We start from the raw sequence: 21,471 nt of genomic DNA on the forward strand, positions 1-21,471 counted from the left end.
TACTATAGATTTATTTTTCAGAGCAAAAGTGGAAAGGGAAAAGATGGCTCATATGTGACAAGTTCACAAATGGCCAAGGGCAAAAAGACATGTTTTGGTCCAGGTTGACTGGAAATAGCGAAGTTTCATCAATCACACACTGTTTTTATTGATGAAAAAAGTGGGGTCCCAAGAGAGGTAAATGATACAATTAAGTGACAGATGAGAACACAGGTCTCATGACTCCCAATTTATTATGCTTTAAAACATGCTACATTGGCTCCAGAAATCAGGAGGAAAATGTAACAAATAGAATAACCCTGGAAGTGAGAGCATCTCTGGAAACCATTAATAACTTATTTACATGGTTTATGGCTTCAGTTCTAAACATTGCCATGATAAAGAAATAAGTGCATGATTCAGCTAGGTGGCATATTGGACAGAATATGAGATCTGGCTGGAGTCAGAAAGATTCATCTTCCTAAACTCAAATCCAGCCTCAGATACTTACTAGCTATGTGACCTTGGGTAAATCATTTAACTCTGCCTCAGTTTCTTCATCTGTAAAGTGACCTGGAGAAAGAAATGTTCAGCCACTACAGCATTTATGCCAACAAAACCCTAATTGGGACATGAAAACATTGGACACTACTGAAGATGACTGAACAAGCAAATATTCAACTAGCTAGTTTCCATGGCTTTTCTTTCTGTTCTAGAGTTAGCACAGTGACTGGAACATAGTAATTGTTAATTAAAGCTAAATGTAATTTCAAGTTAGGACTTTTCCTCAGCTTTAAGGGGAAGAAAATAAATATCTTAGAATTCTAATATTACCCTTGAATCATTCTCATATATGAAAAACATTTGTGAATTTATAGAAAAAAAGTTGAAACCATGTGTGAAGGTGGAAAGTAAGAACTAGAGAAAATGTGTGTGGCAGCTATTAGTAGGTGGATCTGGGTAGGACATCATTTGTTTCCTATATAGAGAGCTATAACACAATGGGAGAGAGATGTAAATACAGAGGGCATCCAGTGTGAGCTTCAACTGCACATTAGCTGGTCAGGTTAGATTGAATTCTCTAAATAATTGTGGTTGTTCAATCATTCAGTCATGCTTCATTTTTTATTATCTCATGCACCACAGCACCCAATACTGCCCATGAGGCTTTCTTGTCAAAAACTATTGAAATGATTTGCTGTTTCCTTCTTCAGTGGATTAAAGCAAACAGGTTAAATGACTTATCCAGGGTTACACAGCTAGTAAGTGTCTGAAGCTGGTTTTAAATTCAGGTCTTACTAATTCTACAGTGTACTATCCACTAAGCCACTTAGGTATCTTCCAGATGGGATCAAAGAATTCTTAGAAATCTGGGATCTCTAAACTTAGGTTAGAACCTAATGTTTCTCTGTTATATCATACATCCCTTGTGATCTTTAGAGAAGTTGAGGGCAGAAAAAATTATATGCATACATATAGATATTACCAACAACAACAATGATAATATAGATCTTTTTAATGGAGGAGAGATTATATGAATTGTACTGATGAAAACTGAAGCTTGGGTATGGTAGTGAGAAGGCACAAAATGAAAAGAAGAGGATATAATAGATAGAATACTGGATCTGGAATGAGCAATTCCAAATTCAAATACCACCTTTGATATTATCAGCTATATGACCTTAGGGAGGTAGGATTTCATAGTTCTGAGCCTATTTCTTTACTTGTAAAATAAAGAGAATGATTCCTGTTATATCTACTTTACATGGCTGTTATGACCACAAATAAAAAAAATCATGTAAATTGCTTTGAAAATCTAAATATATTGTCAATTACCTATCTTAGGATGATGATAATGGCTGGCATAGAGGTTTGCAAATTACTTTTAAAATATTATTTCATCTTTATAATAATTCTAGGAAGCAGGTGTTATCATTAAGGGAAACTAAGACAGAAAAAATAAATTACTTTCCCAGGAACACATGGTCAGGAAACATCAGAGGCTGGATTTGAACTTAGGTATTACTGGCTCCAGGTATGATGCTCTGTCTACTATACTACTTAGCTGCAGAATGATTATGGGAAAATTTCAATGGTTCATAAGATTCCAATATATGATAAAGGCTTATAAGGTTCCACTATATGTTAAACACATGCAATTCTTTTAAACAAAATGGGTGAATGAAGAATTGGAAGAGGGAAAAACTTGAGGCAGAAAGACCTTTCTTAAAACACAGGTCTAATCATGACACCCTTTACTCAGTAAACTCCAGTGGCTTTCTATTAACTCCAGGAGAAAATAAAAAATTCTCTGGGTAGCATTCAAAGCTCTTCATGACCTACCCTCTCCTGCCTTTCCAGATTTCTTACATTCTATTCCCCTATACATATTCTTTGATCCAGCAACACTGGCCTCTTGGTCAATCCACAAACAAGACACTTCATTTCTGAGATCTGATCATTCTCTCTGATCCAACTACTGATCTCTCTGGATTCCTTTTAATCCTCAACTAAAACCCTGCTTTTTATGGGAAGCATTCGTTAACCATTCTTAATTCTAGTGATTTCTTAATTTTTAAATTATTTCCTGCTTATCCTGTATACAGCTAAATATATATGTATATATATATGCATATATTTTTTGCATTCTGTTTCCCCCATGATGTTACAAGCTCCATAGAGACAGAAGCTCTTGTTTTTTCTCTCCAGCATTTAACACAGTGTCTGACAACACAGTAGATACAATAAATATTGATTCATTATTTTTAAAGACAGACAAATTTTATTCCTATTCCTTGTGACAGTCTTCCAAATATTTGAAGATAACTCTAATTGACTATCAAACCTTATTTTCATGAGAGTTTCTCCAACTTATCTTTATATAGCACGAACTAAAAGCCCTTCATCATTGTGGTTTCTGTCCTCTAGATGGTCTCTAGCTTATTAATGCTCTTTTATTATATTCTGACCAGGACCAAATATATTGTAGTTTCATCTTCCTAGTCCTGAACATTTTGCCTATATTACTATGGAGTAAGTTCACATAACTCTCTGAGCTGTCATATTATGGTTAAATCACATTTGATAAAATGATTGAATCAAACCATATTTTTTTTTAAGTTTAACTGTCCTTTATCTTGTATTTAAACAATTTGAATTTCTGAAGTCAAATTGTATACTTATATAATTATTAAATTTCATCTTATTATTTTTGGTTCAGCACAGTAGCCTATTCAGATTTTTTTCTTCAAATCCTGGCCATCATTCATATTAGTTTCTACTAGTTTCCTGTCATCTGTGAAGCTGTGCAGAGTATTCTCTCTAACTTTGTCAGAATCATTGACAAAAAAATTCAGATAACACAGGCATCAAAACTCATCCCCAGAGCATTCTACTAGAAAAAATGTTTCCAAGATGATATAGAACAGTAATAACTATTGTTTCGATCTGACCATTCAACCAATTCCAGATCTACCTTACTGTACTACTGACAAGTCCACATCTCTTCACATTTTCCATAAAAATAACACATAAGACTTTGTCAAAAATTTTCATAAACTCTACTACATAGCAGAGTACTGAAGCTACAGCACAAGAAGATTATTGTCAGCAAGAAAAGATCATTGAGAATAACATTTTTAGAGAAGCATAACTTATGATGAAAATTCACAAGCAACATATGTCCCCAACAGCTGTGGAATGACTGAATAAATTATGACATATTTATATATGACTTTTATAGAATATTAACATACTATAATGAAGGCTATATTGAAGAATTACTAAAAACATCAGAAGATATGTATGGAATTGTGCAGAATAAAGGTAGGAGAGTCAAAAGATCAGCAGAATGACAACTAAATAAAAGAAGCCCTGAATAGGGAACCACACTAGTCAAGTTTTCCTGGTGAATACTATTATTGCACTGTCAAAGGACATAAACCATCTTAGCTATTAATAAATTATTTTTCAGATAATGTACTTTGAAATGGGATGCATCCAATGTTTATTGGATAGCATCTGTTGTCAAAATAAAACATAATTTTTAAAGAATTAGATTCAGTTAAGTTATATTTTCAGCATTCTCAAACATTCTTATCAAATAAGGAAATTGTTAGTCTGGACTGGCCTGTTATTGATGAAAACCAGGCTAATGTTTTGTGACCATGAGGACTCCCTTTTGTATGTGTTGGATACTTTTCCCTTTAATATAATATCCTAGGAATTTGCCAGGAATAAAAATCAGGTTCACTGGTCTTGATAAGGAAACCCCCAAACTCTTAAAACTTCCTTGGACTCTGTTTCAGGGAAGGGACCCCACTCCAAGCACAAACAGTTTCATCCTTATCTAAAAACTCATTGGATTCTATTCAAATTTTAACCTTGGCTGAAACTAAAGCAGGAAGCCAACCTGGGATCCACCCACAAGCCCCTTCAGATTGTCCAAAGTCCCTATTATAAAAAGAGCCAAACTAGAGTCCACTCTTTGCAGAGGTCCCAAATATGGCATCCTTATGTCAGCCATGTCAAGGATTTCTGCCCACTGGAACTGTGGTTCTGGTGTCCTTTTATCTCTATTCTCAATTTTACTAACTAAACTTCACTTCCAAACCCCACAATAAACCTCTTTTATCAATCTAGGTTTTCGAGTCTGTAAATTCCTTTATAGAGGACTCTTGCACCGCTACTAGACCTCATTTAACTCTGTATCCTTGCACCGAATCCAAAGGGGTTGCAGAGGAGCTCTATTTGACTCCCTGTACCCTGAACCTGCCACTAGACCTCAATTAAACCTAATTTCATTTAGGCACCCCTTATCTAGTTCTCATCAGTGTCTACAATATAGTGCCTAATTCTCTAACAATGAATGTTTCCTTATTTAACTAGGCCTATTCTCTAACAGGACAGTCTCATCACTTTTTATACTTATATATACTTAAAATCTTTCTTTCTCTGAAGGAAAGTCTTGAATTAAGAAGTCTATTATTTTACTAGCATTTTTGTTATTGTGGCTACAGCATCAGAACTGCAGTCAGGAAGACTCCTCTTCATGAGTTCAAATCTGGCCTCAGACAATTAGGAACTGTGTCATAAACCCTAGAAATGGCAAACAACTCCAGTATCTTTGTCAAGAAAACCCCAAATGATGTCATGAAGAACTAGACATGAAAGAAAAATGGCTAAACAGCCAGAAAAATAACAACAGTTTTGGTCTGTTGGCACAGTCTGTAAGACCCCTGCTTCATCTATTTGCTATGTAATTGAGATGATGTATGCAAAGTGCTTTGCAAATTTTAAAACTCCATATTCATAGTTCATATAAATTCTGTTTAAGGAGAAAGGCATTACAGCACAATGTGGAGGAGAAAGGATAATTTTATTTCCATTTTATAGCTAGATGGCATAGCAAAAACAATACTAGGTCTAGAGGAAAAAAGACTTGGGATCTAATCTCAGATATTTACTTGCTGTATCTGGACAAATCTCTAAAACCCTATCTGCCTGAGCTTCCTTACCTGTAAAATGGAGATGATAATAATAGCACCAGCCTCCCAGAGTTGGTGTGAAGATAATAATTTGGAAGTGCTTAGCATAGTGCCTGACACATTGTATGTAAGTTCTATATAAATGGTAATCATTATTATTATTATGATATGAAGATAGTCATTTGACTATCAAATGTCTAGTTATCAAAGTTGTCCAGGAAAGAATACAAACCTCTTGCCTCATAGTTCAATTTGTTTCTATTAGAACATATGTACTTCAAATGTGTTTAAATCTCTAATTAGCTTTTCAGAAAGAAGGCAAACTTGCTTTTAAAACAAAGTTACTCTCTGAATTAAATGATTTATGTCATTGGATTTTGCCAGGAATAAAAATCAGGTTCACTGGTCTTGATGAGGAAACCCCCAAACTCTTAAAACTTCCTTGGACTCTGTTTCAGGGAAGGGACCCCACCCCAAGCACAAACAGTTTCATCCTTAAAATTCATTGTAATCTTCCTAATATTATTGAGAAATGATTTCACTTCCCAAATTTACTAGAGGTTTAATTTTAGAATAATGGTAAGAGTTCTAGACTTGGTGCAAGAATACCACATTTAATTTATAATTCTCACTGACATGTTATCTAGCTTTGTGTAATAATTTAACCTCTTGACATCCAAATGTTAATAGGAACTTATACCATTGGAAAGATAGAGGTTGCTTGTCATTTATTCCAATTCCAATGATAGAACATCCCTTTATTGTTTCTCTCTTTGTATTCCTATAGTTAACATAGTGCTTAACCTTAAGTAAATACTTAATTTTTTGTCATTCTTTCATTCATCCATTCATTATACTTTTCTTTCTTTATAATATCTCTAATAAGTGGTCTTTCAGACTTTCCTATAAGACTTCTTGAAAGAAAGAATTTATGAAATAGTCCAGTGTATTTGAATGACATTATTGCTGGGATTCTCTTTATATTAAATCAAAATCTGTCTCTCATTTCTCCCATAGGTCTTAGTTTTTCTCACTCAGGCTACTTAAAACATGGTTCCATATGGAAAATCATCAAATAATGAAAAATAACAAGCATTGTAACTCAAAAATTTCCTCTTACAGACTAAACATGTTCAGATCATTTGCCTTATATGGCATGTTTTTGAGTGCTTCATCATTTCTGTCATTCTTCTGCCTCCATTTATCAATCCTTCTTTTAAAGGATAAAGACTAGAACTAAGCAAAACTTCAGAAGTTATCAGACAAATTAAATATGAAAACACAAATTGGCATTTAATGAAATGCTAAATAACAACTATATAATTGAAACAATTAACAATTATGTGAAAAACAATGATGAGACAACATGAAAATTTCAGTGCTAATGTTAAGATAGTCCTTAGAAGAAAAATATATCATTAAGATATGCATTAACAAAATAAATATTGATAAACTGAACAAGTATTTAAAAATAGATACAATAAGTACGCAAAAGCAGCCTTCTATAAATAGATAATTGGAAACTAATAAAACTATAGAAAGATAAGAAAAATTAACACCTCATGCTTTAAGAAAAAACAAATAATAAACTATCTGCCAATCTCATTAAAAATAACAGGGCATAAAATCAAATCAACAAAATAAAAATGAATAAGATAAAATCACAACAAAACCAGAAAAAAAGAATTATTAGAATCTATTATGGCAGTGATACTGAGAATAGAAAATTAATAAAAGATTACCTTCCAAAGCATACAAACTAATAAAAGAGAACATCCAAAAGTAACCCTAATCTTAGAAAAGGTAGTAAAATTATCTGAAAAGGAAGAGCCAAAGAGGTAGAATCTTCTGATCCCAATAGAAAACAGGACAATTCTATCAAAAGTTAGATGATTAATTCCTGCTTGATAAATTATTCTCAAAAATTAGGAAAGTAATTACTACACACCTGTCAGATTGGCTAAGATGACAGGAACAAATAATGATGAATGTTGGAGGGGATGTGGGAAAACTGGGACACTAATACATTGTTGGTGGAGTTGTGATAGAATCTAACTATTCTGGAGAGCAATTTGGAACTATGCCCCAAAAGTTATCAAACTGTGCATACCCTTTGATCCAGCAGTGCTACTACTGGGCTTATATCCCAAAGAAATACTAAAGAGGGGAAAGCAGCTCTTTTTGTAGTGACTAGAAACTGGAAGATGAACGGATGTCCATCAATTGGAGAATGGTTGGGGAAATTATGGTATGTGAAGGCTATGGAATATTACTGCTCTGTAAGAAATGATCAGCAGGAGGAATACAGAGAGGCTTGGAGAGACTTACATCAACTGATGCTGAGTGAAATGAGCAGAACCAGAAGATTGCTGTACACTTCAACAACAATACTGTATGAAGATGTATTCTGATGGAAGTGGATATCTTCAACATAAAGAAGATCCAACTCACTTCCAGCTGATCAATGATGGACAGAAACAACTACACCCAGAGAAGGAACACTGGGAAGTGAATGCAAATTGTTAGCACTACTGTCTATCTACCCAGGTTACTTATACCTTCGGAATCTAATACTTAATGTGCAACAAGAAAATGGTACTTACACACATATATTGTATCTAGGTTATACTGTAACACATGTAAAATGTATGGGATTGTCTGTCATCAAGGGGAGGGAGTAGAGGGAGGGAGTGGAAAATTTGAAAAAATGAATACAAGGAATAATGTTATAAAACAATTACTCATGCATATATACTGTCAAAAATTTTATAATTATAAAATTAATTTTTAAAAAATTTAAAATTTTTTAAAAAAAATTAGGAAAGTACACTGTCAAAATACTTATATGAGACAAAAATAAAACCTCAACCAGGAAAGGATAGAGCAAAAGAGAACATTAGAACAATATCATTAATGAATGATGATTCTACAATGTTAAGTAAAATCTTGGCAAAAAAAAAAATCTACAGAAATTTAACCAAAAGTTGATCATTATGACAAAGTTGGATTTATATCAAGGATATAAGCAATTAAACATTAGGGAAAACTATCAATATGATTATTTTAAAACCAACAGGAAGAAGCAATGCTAAGATTAACTGCTTATTTAATATTCTATAATAACTTTAAACTAAATCACAACTTGTTATTAATAACCATACAATAAATACATTCAATTAGAAAGACATATACTATGCATGACTAGGAGTAGGGTGTCAATTCCTAGACAAAAGAAGATAAAGATAGTTTCAAAAGATAAACCAGACAATTTTGATTGCATGAAATCGAAAGATTGTTGCACAAAGATTACCTAACTAGGATAGAAAGTAAAATATCTTATTGGGGAAAAAATAACCTAGTATTTCTCATCAGGGTATGACATCTAAAATGGATCTGAGACCCACATAAATATACATCCCCACATTTCTCAACACACAAGTAGTCAAAGGACATGGAGAAATAGCTTTGAGAAGCACTGAAAAGTATAAACAATCTTTAAAAATGATCCAAATTACTAATAATGAGAGATTGACAAATCAAAACAACCCAGATATTTCACCTGATATTCATAAAATGGGTAAAGATGCCCAGAGACAGTAATAATCAATATAAGGTTATTCAAAAGACAGGAGCACTAATGCATTGTGGGTGGTAAAATTATGAAAAAAGTCAACTATTATAATTCTTAAATCAGAGGTTATAGCATCTGTTCCAAGGAGGTGACTGCGAAAATTACAAAAACAAACAAAACATTGCTATCTTCCAAAATATGTATAGCAAAGCTTTTTGCATTAGTAAAGAACAGGAAACAAAGTAGATGTCCATCTTTGTGGATGACTAGACAATTTGTAGCAAATTTATGTAATGGGATAGCATTGAGTTATAAAGACATTAAAAATATGATGACTACAAAGAAGTATGGGAAGTCTTAAATGAACTGATGCAAACTGAAGGATGTTGAGCCAAGAAAAAAAAAAAAACATATGATTACAACAATATAAGTATACATCACAAAACAAATAAAAATGTATAAAACAAGTTTTATGAAAGAAGAAATATGAAAAGACTTTCTCCTCCTTTGTCAAAGTTAAAGTTCACAGGTTTGGATCACTGCATGTAAATTCATATTTTATTTTCTTTATTGACATATACATCATTTTTTTCTGATTTCCCTCCTTTTCTTTCTGTTTAAATGTTTTGCTATATGAGATAGCTATACTGGAAATATAGAGATAGATGATTCCAGAATAAAATCTAGATATACAAGAAAATATATTTTTAAAATATTTTGAAATGGTAATCATGCTTAGTACACAACATTCTTTTCTGTAGGCTAAAGATACTCATATTATTCACCAAAGCCTTGCATGATAATTGATTTGACTTCTTCCATCCTTGCAATCACCTTTTAGTGAATAAATTCCAGTCAGTCAATTTTCCTTCTAAATTATACTACCTACAATAAACACTTCCCCAGAAGTGATACAATCACTTTCCTATTTTCTTCATCTGCAAATTTGAAATGACAATACCTGATTGATTTATTTACTTGACTCACTAACTTGTAAGAATACTTAAGAAAATAAGTGATATAAAAACTATTTGTAACCATAAGGTACAACAAAAATATTGACCATTAGGACTGTAATTATTATTGTTTTTTGTATTCTAGAATCCTAATATCTATTAAAAATGAATTTCCTCCTTTCCCCACTCTCATTCTAGATTCTTTAAAACAACTCTAATGACCTCCAGGGCAAGTACTTTGGAGCCTGTATTGTTATTTCTATTTCATTCCTCATCCTGTTAAATTCATAGTGGGCAGTGTCCATAGTCATTATTTTGAGAGATGTGCAATGACCTAAATAGGGTTTGTTTTCTGACCTGTACCGAGTGAGACAAAAGTTATCGGCTTCCCATAAATAGAACATAACTCAACAAAATAAAATGTGCCTCTTTCTGTACTCATGTATACTACACACTAGCAGTGAACCATTTTATAACATCTCTCATTTCTATTATGCCCTGGGTTAAATTACATCTCTTGCTATGTACAGGAAAAGTCTGGAATTCACTTAGTACATGTAAATAAAGGAAGGTATTAGACTTGTCTGAAATTCTAGCATTATGATGGGGTCTCATGATTATATTAATTTTTATGTCTCAGTAATGGATAGCTATGACAACAAACCACTAGCCCCTCGAACTGAGGAAAGGCCAATTTCTGATTTTCACAAAATATGACAAGCCCATTTCCACATCAATTTAGCCAATTGGTTTCTAACACAGAGGAAAGACACTCTAAATGGTGAGATTTATTCATTTAACATGACAAACTCACTACTTGCTTGAAATCCAATTGAGGCTTAAAGAGAACATGACTCAGAAATGTGGAATTTTAATTTAAAGGAAAAAAGCATTGATAGTTAATCACCTAAATAGCCAATTTTAAAGAGTAAAATGTCAAAGAGCAAGAAGTATCTCACATGAGGCCTTTGCAGACCTTTTAATCCAGCATTGTCTCAAAGGAGCTAAGACTATTTACTAATTTCAGCTCTCACTGATTTTCTTCTCATTAGAAACAATTTATAGAAATCCCAAGAAATCACTTTTGAGATATCTCTTTTAGGCTAGAATTTGGGGCATGGCATAAAGGAAAGGAACAATGGATTTGGAGTAAGGATACTTTGGGCCAAATACGCTTATTATTATTTTAATGCCATTAGATAAGTTCCTTCATTTACCTATTCTGCTTCTACATCCATATAATTTTGGAATTAGATGGCAGTTGGGATTTTATTTCAGCATTTAATCTATGGTTCTGCCATTAAAAAAAGAGACAAATAAAAATAGAAGAATCCAAAGCACATTTCAACAAAAGAAAATCATGAAATTAGTTTCCTTTTTTGTAGAGTCCAGCTAATACCTCCTCTAATACCTTTCCTTTATTTCTTGATCTCCTCACCTTATTCCATCTCAGTCTCTTACTCCAAGTAGATATTCTATGAGAATTAGAGTATAAAAGTATCCCTTTCACATTATGGAGGTTTGGGGTAGCATGGCCCATGAGCTAGAAAATCCACAAAAATTTTTTTCCTTTTGTACCAGTGAATAAGTCTGAGTGATCATGGTATTAAAAGATAAGATACATTGATATTTACACTATGCTACATAGATTTTGTACATTTCTGAGTTTCAAAACTTTTTTTATGTAGTCTGCTGGCTTTTGGGTATCATTTGCAGCTTCTCCAAAACTCAACAAATTTCCGAGTAAATTTCACTTGCACATCCCTTGATATTTTAAAACTGCAATGAGGAGAGTTGCAATGGAAGGGATAACTGCATTTATATTATTTCATTAGATTTTAATGGGCAATTACATATAGAAGGAGTGGTTATAGAGCATCATGAAGGGGTAACAGAATATTGGCAAGAAAATGTTGGTCTAGATTCAAATAAGTGTTTGATGGTAATTTCTATTGTTATTTGTCCATTGTTCTCAAAGAGGACCATGACATCAGGGAGATGATACCATAACAAACAAACTGATTAGATTCAAGTGAGGGAGGGCTGGGGGAAATCATTAGCCTTACTTTCCCCTCCAAAGTCATCTGGATTCAATCCAAAATATAGGAATACAAGGACCACTGGAGATGACCCTTGTTATATTTGCCCAATGAACCACTTGAGTTGCTATAGTAGAAAAGAACACTTGGGAATCTGAAGATTTATTCCTGAGTCTTGACTCTGATATTTATTGTTTTTTCTCTCTCTGTCTCTTCTTCCCTTCTCCTCTTCCTCCTCTTCCTCCTCTTCCTCCTCCTTCTTGTTCTTCCTCTCTCTGTCTCTTTTTCTTTCTCTCTCACTTTTTTCTCTGTCTCTCTTTCTATATTTATGTGGGTGCATGTGTGTGTGTGTGTGTGTTTGTGTGTGACTTAGAGAAGGTTATTTAACTTCCAGAAGGCTTAATTTTTTGTATATACAATGAGATTACTATTTAGATTACCTCCCTTTCTCTCAATATATTTGGTAGCATTCAATGTAATAATCAGTAGTAAATTGATCATAGATATCTTAGACAATACATATTTTCCTAGGTTTTCACGATAATGCATTCTCCTCATTGACACAGCTATCTAACTGCATTTCATTGGGAGTAAATTTATAAAGAACCCCAAAATAGTTGGAAAATGTATCTTGGGCTGGTATTTGAAGAGCAGTGGTGGTGTGGTACAATGGATAGAGCACCAACTCTGGAATTAGGAATACTGTTCAAATCCAACCTTAGATACATGGTTTTGTGTATGTGTGTGTGTCCCTGTCTCACACACACACACACACACACACACACACACACACACACACACACACACACACACAAAATGAGCTGGAGATTGAAATGGCAAACCACAGTGTCTCTGCTAAGAAAATCCCAAATGAGTTCATGAAGAAACATACCCGACTGAAACTACTGGTCAACAACAACACAAAATTTCAGACTCAGACTGGGATTTGTAGAGTGGTAGCTAGATTTGCTGTATTTTTATTCAGGTCATGCTCACTAAACATAGGTGTCAGTCAAAGAACTGTTGAAGGCCCTTTTATTTTCTCCCTCAACACTATTTTTCTTGGTGAGTTTAAGATCCAATTATCTTCTATATGCAGGAAATTTTCAGCTCTATTTATCCAGCACTAACATCTCTCCTGATCTCCAGAATATCATCACCAACTGGTTACTGGACATATTGGACTGAAGGTCTTCAAAGGTCTTACAAACATTTTAAGCTGAGGCAAAATACATGTTTCCCCACCCTAGTTAAAGCTTTGCTGTTATATCATTTTATCAAAAGATCATGTGGTCTGTTCTTTTCCTCACTGTTGCTAAAACAAGAGTAAAAGTAATAAAATATGGCAAAAGATAAAAGGAAGATCTAAAAAGTGAAATACCAATTAAATCATATTTTTATGGTGCCTTCCATTTTCCCAAGAGTCCATCTTCCTCAAGGGTAGGTAGCTTAAGTATAAGTATTCCTATTTTATAGAGCATTTGACGCATATAGGCTCAAAGTCACAACTTGCTCAGGGTTATACAGCTAATGGGAGTCAGCACAGGCTCAAGTTTCACTCTTTTCTTTCCAAGGTCATGTTTTCCTGAGAATATATGACTTATAAAAACATGCAAAATATCAAATGTGCTCTAATTATTCTACTTCACTTTTTTTCATTTTTGTTCTTCTCCCAGTCCTGGCCCTAGTTTTGTTCCACTACTAGCTTACTCTAGAACTTCTCTCAGAGCTGGGGTCTCCTTACCCTGGAACAGCCTAGAAGAGTCTATAGCTTGTTTTCCTTGGAATATTCCTCTATCTATCCCACCACAACTCTCATTGTTAATCCCCACAACATCTCCAGTTTGTGGTAGGGCCCAGCTGGTCTGCTCACATTCTCTTCCTGGCCCTATATCTTTCTGCACATCCAAACAATACTTTAGTATGGTTACCTTCCCTAACCCTATCATTCAGCTTGTTCTTGTGCTTTATCTTCTCATATTAGAATGTAAGCTCCTTGAGGGAAGGAATTGATTTCTTTTTCTCAAATTTAAATTGTCTGGGATTAGCCCAATGCCTGGCACATAATTTCCTCTTTTGACATATAAGGGGAAACCTCATTATTCTCATCACTATTCTCTCGGGAAGGGGGGGAGAGTCATATTGTGGTATCTCCCAGTGGTAAATATATCACCTTATGAAACTGGGCCCTTAAACTGAGAGTAAGAATCATACAGCAAGAAGGGGGAAAAGGGGTACTTAATTTATTTGAATAGTGATCTATCTATCTATCTATCTATCTTTCTATCTATCTATCTATCTTTTTACAAGAGACAACCTATTATAGTGGAAAAAACACTGGGTTTAAAATTGGAAAACTCATGTTCAAATATCAATATCAATGATATTTGTGCAAGTTTTTGTTACTATCCTAAATTCAGTTTCTTCAGGTGTAAAAAAAAAGAGGGGTGGTAGATGAGCAGAATTACATTAGATAACTTCTAAGAGATTAGAGGATTTCTAAAGTCATATTCACATCTAAGTCCAATGAAGAAATTCTCATTTTGTCTTAATCTTGATATTTAGTATCTTCAGCATTTGCTGATGAGCCTGAAATGTAATTCAAGAAACCAGATTCCTGATAGGGATTTTTTATTTTCTTTTAAAGCATCAGCATTTAATTGAAACTGCAACAAACAATGTGGGTCACTGCCCTAACACAGCAAAAACCCATCAGAAGAAGCTGAAAGACTTGTTTGACACTACTTTTTAATGAGGCATCGCCAGCTAGAGTAGTACACACTATTTTCTTTCTAATGATGAAAATGATGGGGGAAAAGGTCAGGCAGTATTGGGGAGCCAGTGCTGAATCTAATTATAAAATCACATTTCATCACACTGTCACAAATCTTCTGCAGAATGAATGACTACTAATTTAGACAATAGAAATATGGATCATCCTATTTTTCCTGGGCCTGTCCCCATCAAATACCTTTCATTGATGAAATGGCAGGACCCAGTGATTTCAGCATCACATTCATGAACACTGGCTACCATGGTGAGATTTGTCACGTAAGAGAACACAAAAAGTGATTTTTAGAACCAGTCAGTCAAAATCAAGGACCTCCAGGTAGGAAAAGGGCCACTGTAATAAGTACTGGAACCATTGCTATGAACAGAGAAGACATGATCCTTTACCTCATAGCAGTCCTCAGAAGTCTGATTTGGAAGTGGCATTAATGATCACTGGGGTCAACTGATCCATTTTACAAGTGAAGAAGCTGAATTTCAGAGAGGGGAAGTATAATGGAATGATCTTTGATTCAGAATACTAGAGTTCAAATATAAATTCTCTTATTTCCTATGTGACTTTGGACAACTTACTCTTTTTGGGCCTCAGTCCTCCCATTTATAAAATGCTGAATTAGATAAGATGTTTTTAGCTTGAAATCTATAATTCTAGATACTATGATTGGTACTGCAGGAGATGATAGAGATAAGAAAACACCATTCCCATCTAGACAACATTTCCAAAATGTCCAGTCCTCTGTACACACATTCTTTTATTTGAGTTTTCCAGCAGCTAAGGCAGATAGTAGAAATATTATTATTTACTTTTAAAAAGGAAAAAAAGTATAACTTAAAGATTATTGCAATTTGCTCAAAGTTACTAAGTATCTTAGTTGGTATTTGAATCCAGACCCCAGCTTTCATAGACTGTGCACTTCTCATTGCATCTCATTGCTACTTCAAATGGAAACTCCTTGAGAGCAGGTTATCATTTTTGTCTTTGTATTCCTCACACTTCAGTCTCAAAAATGTAACAGGGGTTTATTGATGGGTTGAGGAAAAACAAAATAATGGCTTTACCACTACTGGAATTCCATAATTCTTAGTGCTATGTAGGAGACAGCAACATTGCCAAAGGGAAAACTACTTCCTTTTAAAGGGATAATGACAGTGGACAAAGGAAAGAGAAGTCACATACAGAATAAATAACAATACAAGAATCAAATAAAATTATGGACAAATATATGACAGATGACCCACGATAGGCTTGTATCACAGTATAAGGTCTGAAATCATCTTAGATACTGTATTCACATTGAGGACTAGAAAAAGGAAGCAACTTATCCAAAGTCATAGAAGGATTTTAAAAAATGAATGAAAAAGTGTCTGGTAGAAATTTGATTTAGATTAAAACCTTATACTACATTCTACCATACACTGGATTTGTGACTTTAATATTAAAGCTCATATTACTACACCAAAAAAAAAAAAATCAAAGGGACAATAGACCACACATTTCTTACAACTGTGAATAGGAGATGTATTGTTTTTTTCTTTTTTCTTTTTTTTTTTTTGGAAGCAATAAGGGTTAAGTGACTTATTCAGGGTCATATAGCTAGTAATTGTCTGAAGTCAAATTTGAACTGAACTGAGATCTTTTTGACTCCAGGGCTGCCCTAGCTGTTCCAGAAGATGTGCTTTTAATTAAACAAGAGATAGAGATGCTTTCAAAAGATTTTAAAAAACTTTAACATCATAAAATCAAAACATTTCAGCATAGAAAAAATAAATGCACAGTAAGAAGGACATAGCTAAATGGGGCAAATTTGTCTATCAAATTTCTCAATAAGCAGTAGGTTGGCATCTAAAATATATAAACAACATCAATAATACACATACAGAAATAACTAAGTTATTCCCCAGCAGGAAAAAATAAACAAAGTATGTTACCAAATAATTCTTTAAAAAGAAATTGCAAATTATTTACATAAAATGCTCTAAATAGCTACAAAAGAAATGCAAAATCAAATCAGCCTGAAGTTTCACCTTAAACTCTGAAAATTGGCAAAAATGATCAAACTATTAGAAACAACAATCGTCACATGTTAGAGGGATTGTTAATTGATAGATGCACTAATGCACTACAAGTAGAGCTGGAATTGTATTGTTATCTTGGAAAGTACTTTGGAATTATCCAAATAAAATGACTAAAATATTCAATTACTTTAACCAATTTTTTTATTATCATGCTTATACTCCAAAGAACCCTGTGATAGCAGAAAGTCCCCATATACTACAAAACACTAATAGAATAAATTTTTGTAGAAGCAAATAATTGAAAATTAAGTAGATGGCCATTAATTGGGGAAGGGCTAAACAAACTGTGGTATATTCATGTAATGGAATATTTCTGTTCTATTAAGAAATGATGTGTATTATAACTACACAGAAGCAAGGAAAGAGCTTCATGAACATATTCAAAGGGAAGTAAGAAGAACCAAGAAAACAATACACATAGTAACTACAGCAATATATAACACACACACACAATTACAATTAAAGGTAGGAATATTATAAGGTTCAAGCTTTATAATGACTGAAAAGATCTATGAACACTCTAACCCACTCATTTGTGAAGGTTAAAAAGTTCACAACTATTGCACATTACCCATGTTTCAGGAGTTTTTAAAAATATTAATCAATTGTGTTTAATTTTTTCCTCTCATGTTTTCTTTTTTGACTTTAAAATATTATCCATTATGTGGGATAGCTCTCTGGAGAACATGGGAGGAACAGTGGGAAAACTATAATTATATAAAAAAGAAAAGAACATAAACTTAAAACTTTTAAAAAATTAAATGAAAATTTAATAAAACTTTATTAAGTTCTTGATAAGTTCAAAGCTATGTATATAAATAAAAGCATAAGAAAGTGTTTCTTTCAAAGAATTATCAATAAAATAAAGAGTTAAAATATATAGGGGATACATCTCCAAGTCAGATCATAAGGCCCAGTGATAGCAGTCCCTAAAGTGTAGCAATAAGGCAGATGGCAATGTATCTTCTTTAATATTATTTGTAAAAACTTATCTGTTTCTGAAATTGAGACACATATAAATCTCCAACTCAACTTTCTGAACACAGATCCTCTGACTCCAGAATCCAGAATCCATGTGCATAGTTAGTAGTAAATGAGTGATGTAGATAATGTCAACTCTGATTTAAGAATATGGAGAGGTAAATTTCATGTTGGAGTGGTCTGAGAAGGCTTCGTAGAGTATGCTTACCATGGAGCTTGCCATGGACATTTTGTGACTCAACCAAGAAGAAAAGGGACTTTTTTTAGGTTAAGGGCAATGAATAGGATGCCAGTCATATATGTTTCAGTACACCTTATTCAAGTATTTACATATTGAATACCATACCAGGAATTTTGAGATATAATCAGCTTAGTTAAGATGTGGCTCTTGTATTCTTAAAAAAGCTTACAAAATAAGTTTACATAGGGGTATACAAATAACAGCTATTTGGGGGGAATAAATAATCCCCTCTAATTGGTATCTATCAAAAAAAGCTCTATCTTTTTATGCTTTCATTTGTACTCTTTTTAAAAAGTCTAGCAAGGTAGCATCATTCAAAACGTGTGATTAATGATATGTTATTTTTGAGAATAATGAATATACTTACATATTTATCTAGCATTATCTAGCCAAATTTTTTTTTGTCACAGCTATCCCATGAGTTAGTAATTACTACATTATAACTCTATTTTATAAATTGGGAAAATTTATAAATTTTATAAATGAGAGCCATACAACTATTAAATGGCAGAGCCAAAGTTTGAATTTTGTTCTAATTATATGGATTCCTATGTTCATTCCACTACATCATAATCTCTCAAAACAAATTTGAACACCTAGGGCATATTGCCTGTTTAAACTACCTAATGCAGGGCAATCTAATTTTATTCTTCTCTTTAAAAATGAGAGGTTTAGTGTGGTTACACTCAAAGATCACTTCTAGCTCCAAATACTATGATTCTATGGTTTCACTATGATTAAGTAAAGAAAAATGTGCCAGTGAAAGATAAAATATGCATTTAATATATTTTTGCAACTAGGAAAAGTTGGCATTTATAATAAATCATTGATTGGTTTTCAAAATAACAACATAGTAGGGTTACTGTCTTCATATAAGTGATCTCCAAAGATCAAAGGGTATCGAAGCTTAGGTAGTGTGTGTGTGTGTGTGTGTGTGTGTGTGTGTGTGTGTGTGTGTGTGTGTGTGTGTTTTGAGGCCTCAGGTATTTTTAAAATGGAAAAAAAAATCATAATCTGACTGCAATACTTTAGGGGATTCAGTAATTCCATTCCTAGAACATTATCCTAAAAATATCACAATAAGATTTTATAAAGAAATCTCACAGTTGATCTACTTGTAAGAGCAAAATATGTATGTAAAATATTGGTCTCTAATAACTGGAGAATATATGAATAAGTTATCATATATTCATGTGACAGAATATTATGATCCCATAAAATTATTAAATATGAAGCATAGAATAAATATAGAAAGATCTGCATGAGGTGAAGCAAAGTGAGATGAGTTAAATGAGAACTGTATGATGAAGGAAGGAAAGAAAAAAAAAGATAGAAGAGAGGGAAGTAGTGAGAGGGAGGAAGGGAAGTCAGAGTCAGCAAAATGTAAGAAATCTAGAAGGAGAAACAGAACCAATGAATTTAATTATATTTTGAACAATGATAACTGATTTCTGTCATCTTAACTTCTAATGGTTTATGTAATATGTTTATAATTTGCTTTTGTTGGTTATGAATTTTATGAAGAAAACTACTTTGAGTGCTAAATATCCAGTCTCCAACTCAATCAAATCCATTTCCCAAATTAACAAAGTTTTTGGCTTTGATGACATAACTATCAAGTCTCTGATTCAAATGAGACTCTTTGAGTCCCTGTGGAAAGGGAAAAAAATGTTATTCTTTCAAAGAATTGTTCATCTTTTTAAACACAGGAGCCTCAGACCTCTAGATTTCTTGATATAATAGGCAATTGGGGAATGAGAGTCTATTAGCTCCCAACATATATCATTGGCTTTGAGGATGAAAAGACTTTATTTGTAAAGTGATGAGATCTTAGAGAACTTCTAATCTAATCCACTCATTTTACAGATGAAGAAATCAAAACTGTGGGATATTAAGTGACTTGGCCAAGACATCACAGGTGGCTAAGAGAAATACTAAAATTCAAATGAAAGAATTTGGACTCAAAATGTTATGAAAGGTGACAATAACGTGGAGACTCATACATCACACCTAAATTTTAAACACTGGAGAATAAGAATGGTTAACCTTCTGTACCATCCTAGTCATAGATCTTTACCTTTGTCCTTGTAATCAGACAATCCATCACAAAGAATTTTTTAAGTATTGTGAGAAAGAGGTAAAAAGAAGTCATTTCTCCTTACAAGCTACTTATATTTTAATGTGTTCTTGAATAGGAATTTTTCTTTTTTAGAGGGAGGGGCTTTTTTGAAAGCAGAAAGAGAACTTTCTTGCTTAGAGCAAATGGAGCCTAAAAATTAACTCCCCTATAATACTTAAATCCTTATATGTTGAGGATATCACATGGCAGAGTAATGACCACAGATGGAGTCAGAATGATCTAGGTCCAAAAACAGCCTCCTAGGTAGATAGATAGATAGAAAGATAAATATAGATAGACATGTATCTCTCGATATAGATAGATATAGATACACAAAAAGACAGAGACAAAAAAATAGAGAGGTGTATGTATGTAGATATATATACACATATATACACACATATATACACATAAACACATGCAAATATACATTTGTACATATACATACTTATGTATGCATATATGTTATATATGCATATATACATATCCATATGTATTAATATAATATATTGATCACAATGTTTTATACATAATTGCTCATTATGTCCCATCAAGTTTCTAGTTGTATATTGCATCTTTTAACCTGTAATTTTCAAGTTATATAGTGTATCCCAAAGGTCTTAATGCAATTTTCAGTTGATGTGTTAGAGAGCATAAAGACTTTTGGAAAACTTTTTATATGTGCATGTATGTATGTATGTATGTGTATGTATATATGCTCTAAGAGGCTATGACTTAGTAAGTTCATACAGATAGCAAGAGAGGTAAGCTTTGAACTCAGACCCGCTGACTCTTTCTACTGTATCACATTCCTTGCTTTGAACTAGAAATCATATATTTGAAATATTTCATTTTCTATTTAAGGATATAGCTTAGAGAAATGAAGAAAGTTTCCCTCAGGTCAGAAGAGAGTCATATTTAGAACTCAAGTCTTTTGATTCTAGGGCCAAGGAACTCTCCCCCATATCTTGCCTCTGTTCTATTCATCTCTGAGAATTCTGAAGGACAAAATGTCACATCAGCATAATGTGGTGCTCTGCAGGCAACTGCTGGACAGTTGCCTGGCCCAACTAAATGCAATATTAAATAACACATTGAAAAGATGCAATATATAAACCAAAAAACTTGGTGCAAGACATCGTTAGCAAAAATTAACTGTTTAAATAGTAAATTCTTTTTTTATTAAAGCTTTTTATTTTCAAAACATATGCATGGATAATTTTTTCAGCATTA

At 33.1% G+C, this 21,471-nt stretch overlaps 1 protein-coding gene across 26 annotated transcripts in view; it reads right to left on the reverse strand.

Annotated features, from left to right (window-relative positions):
- Nucleotides 1–21,471, reverse strand: part of DLG2 (discs large MAGUK scaffold protein 2) — a 2,604,243-nt gene that overhangs the window by 983,596 nt on the left and 1,599,176 nt on the right. The gene's annotated exons all lie outside the window — the stretch shown is intronic.

Source organism: Sminthopsis crassicaudata, chromosome 3, assembly GCF_048593235.1.
Source record: "Sminthopsis crassicaudata isolate SCR6 chromosome 3, ASM4859323v1, whole genome shotgun sequence".
NCBI classification, from domain to species: domain Eukaryota; kingdom Metazoa; phylum Chordata; class Mammalia; order Dasyuromorphia; family Dasyuridae; genus Sminthopsis; species Sminthopsis crassicaudata.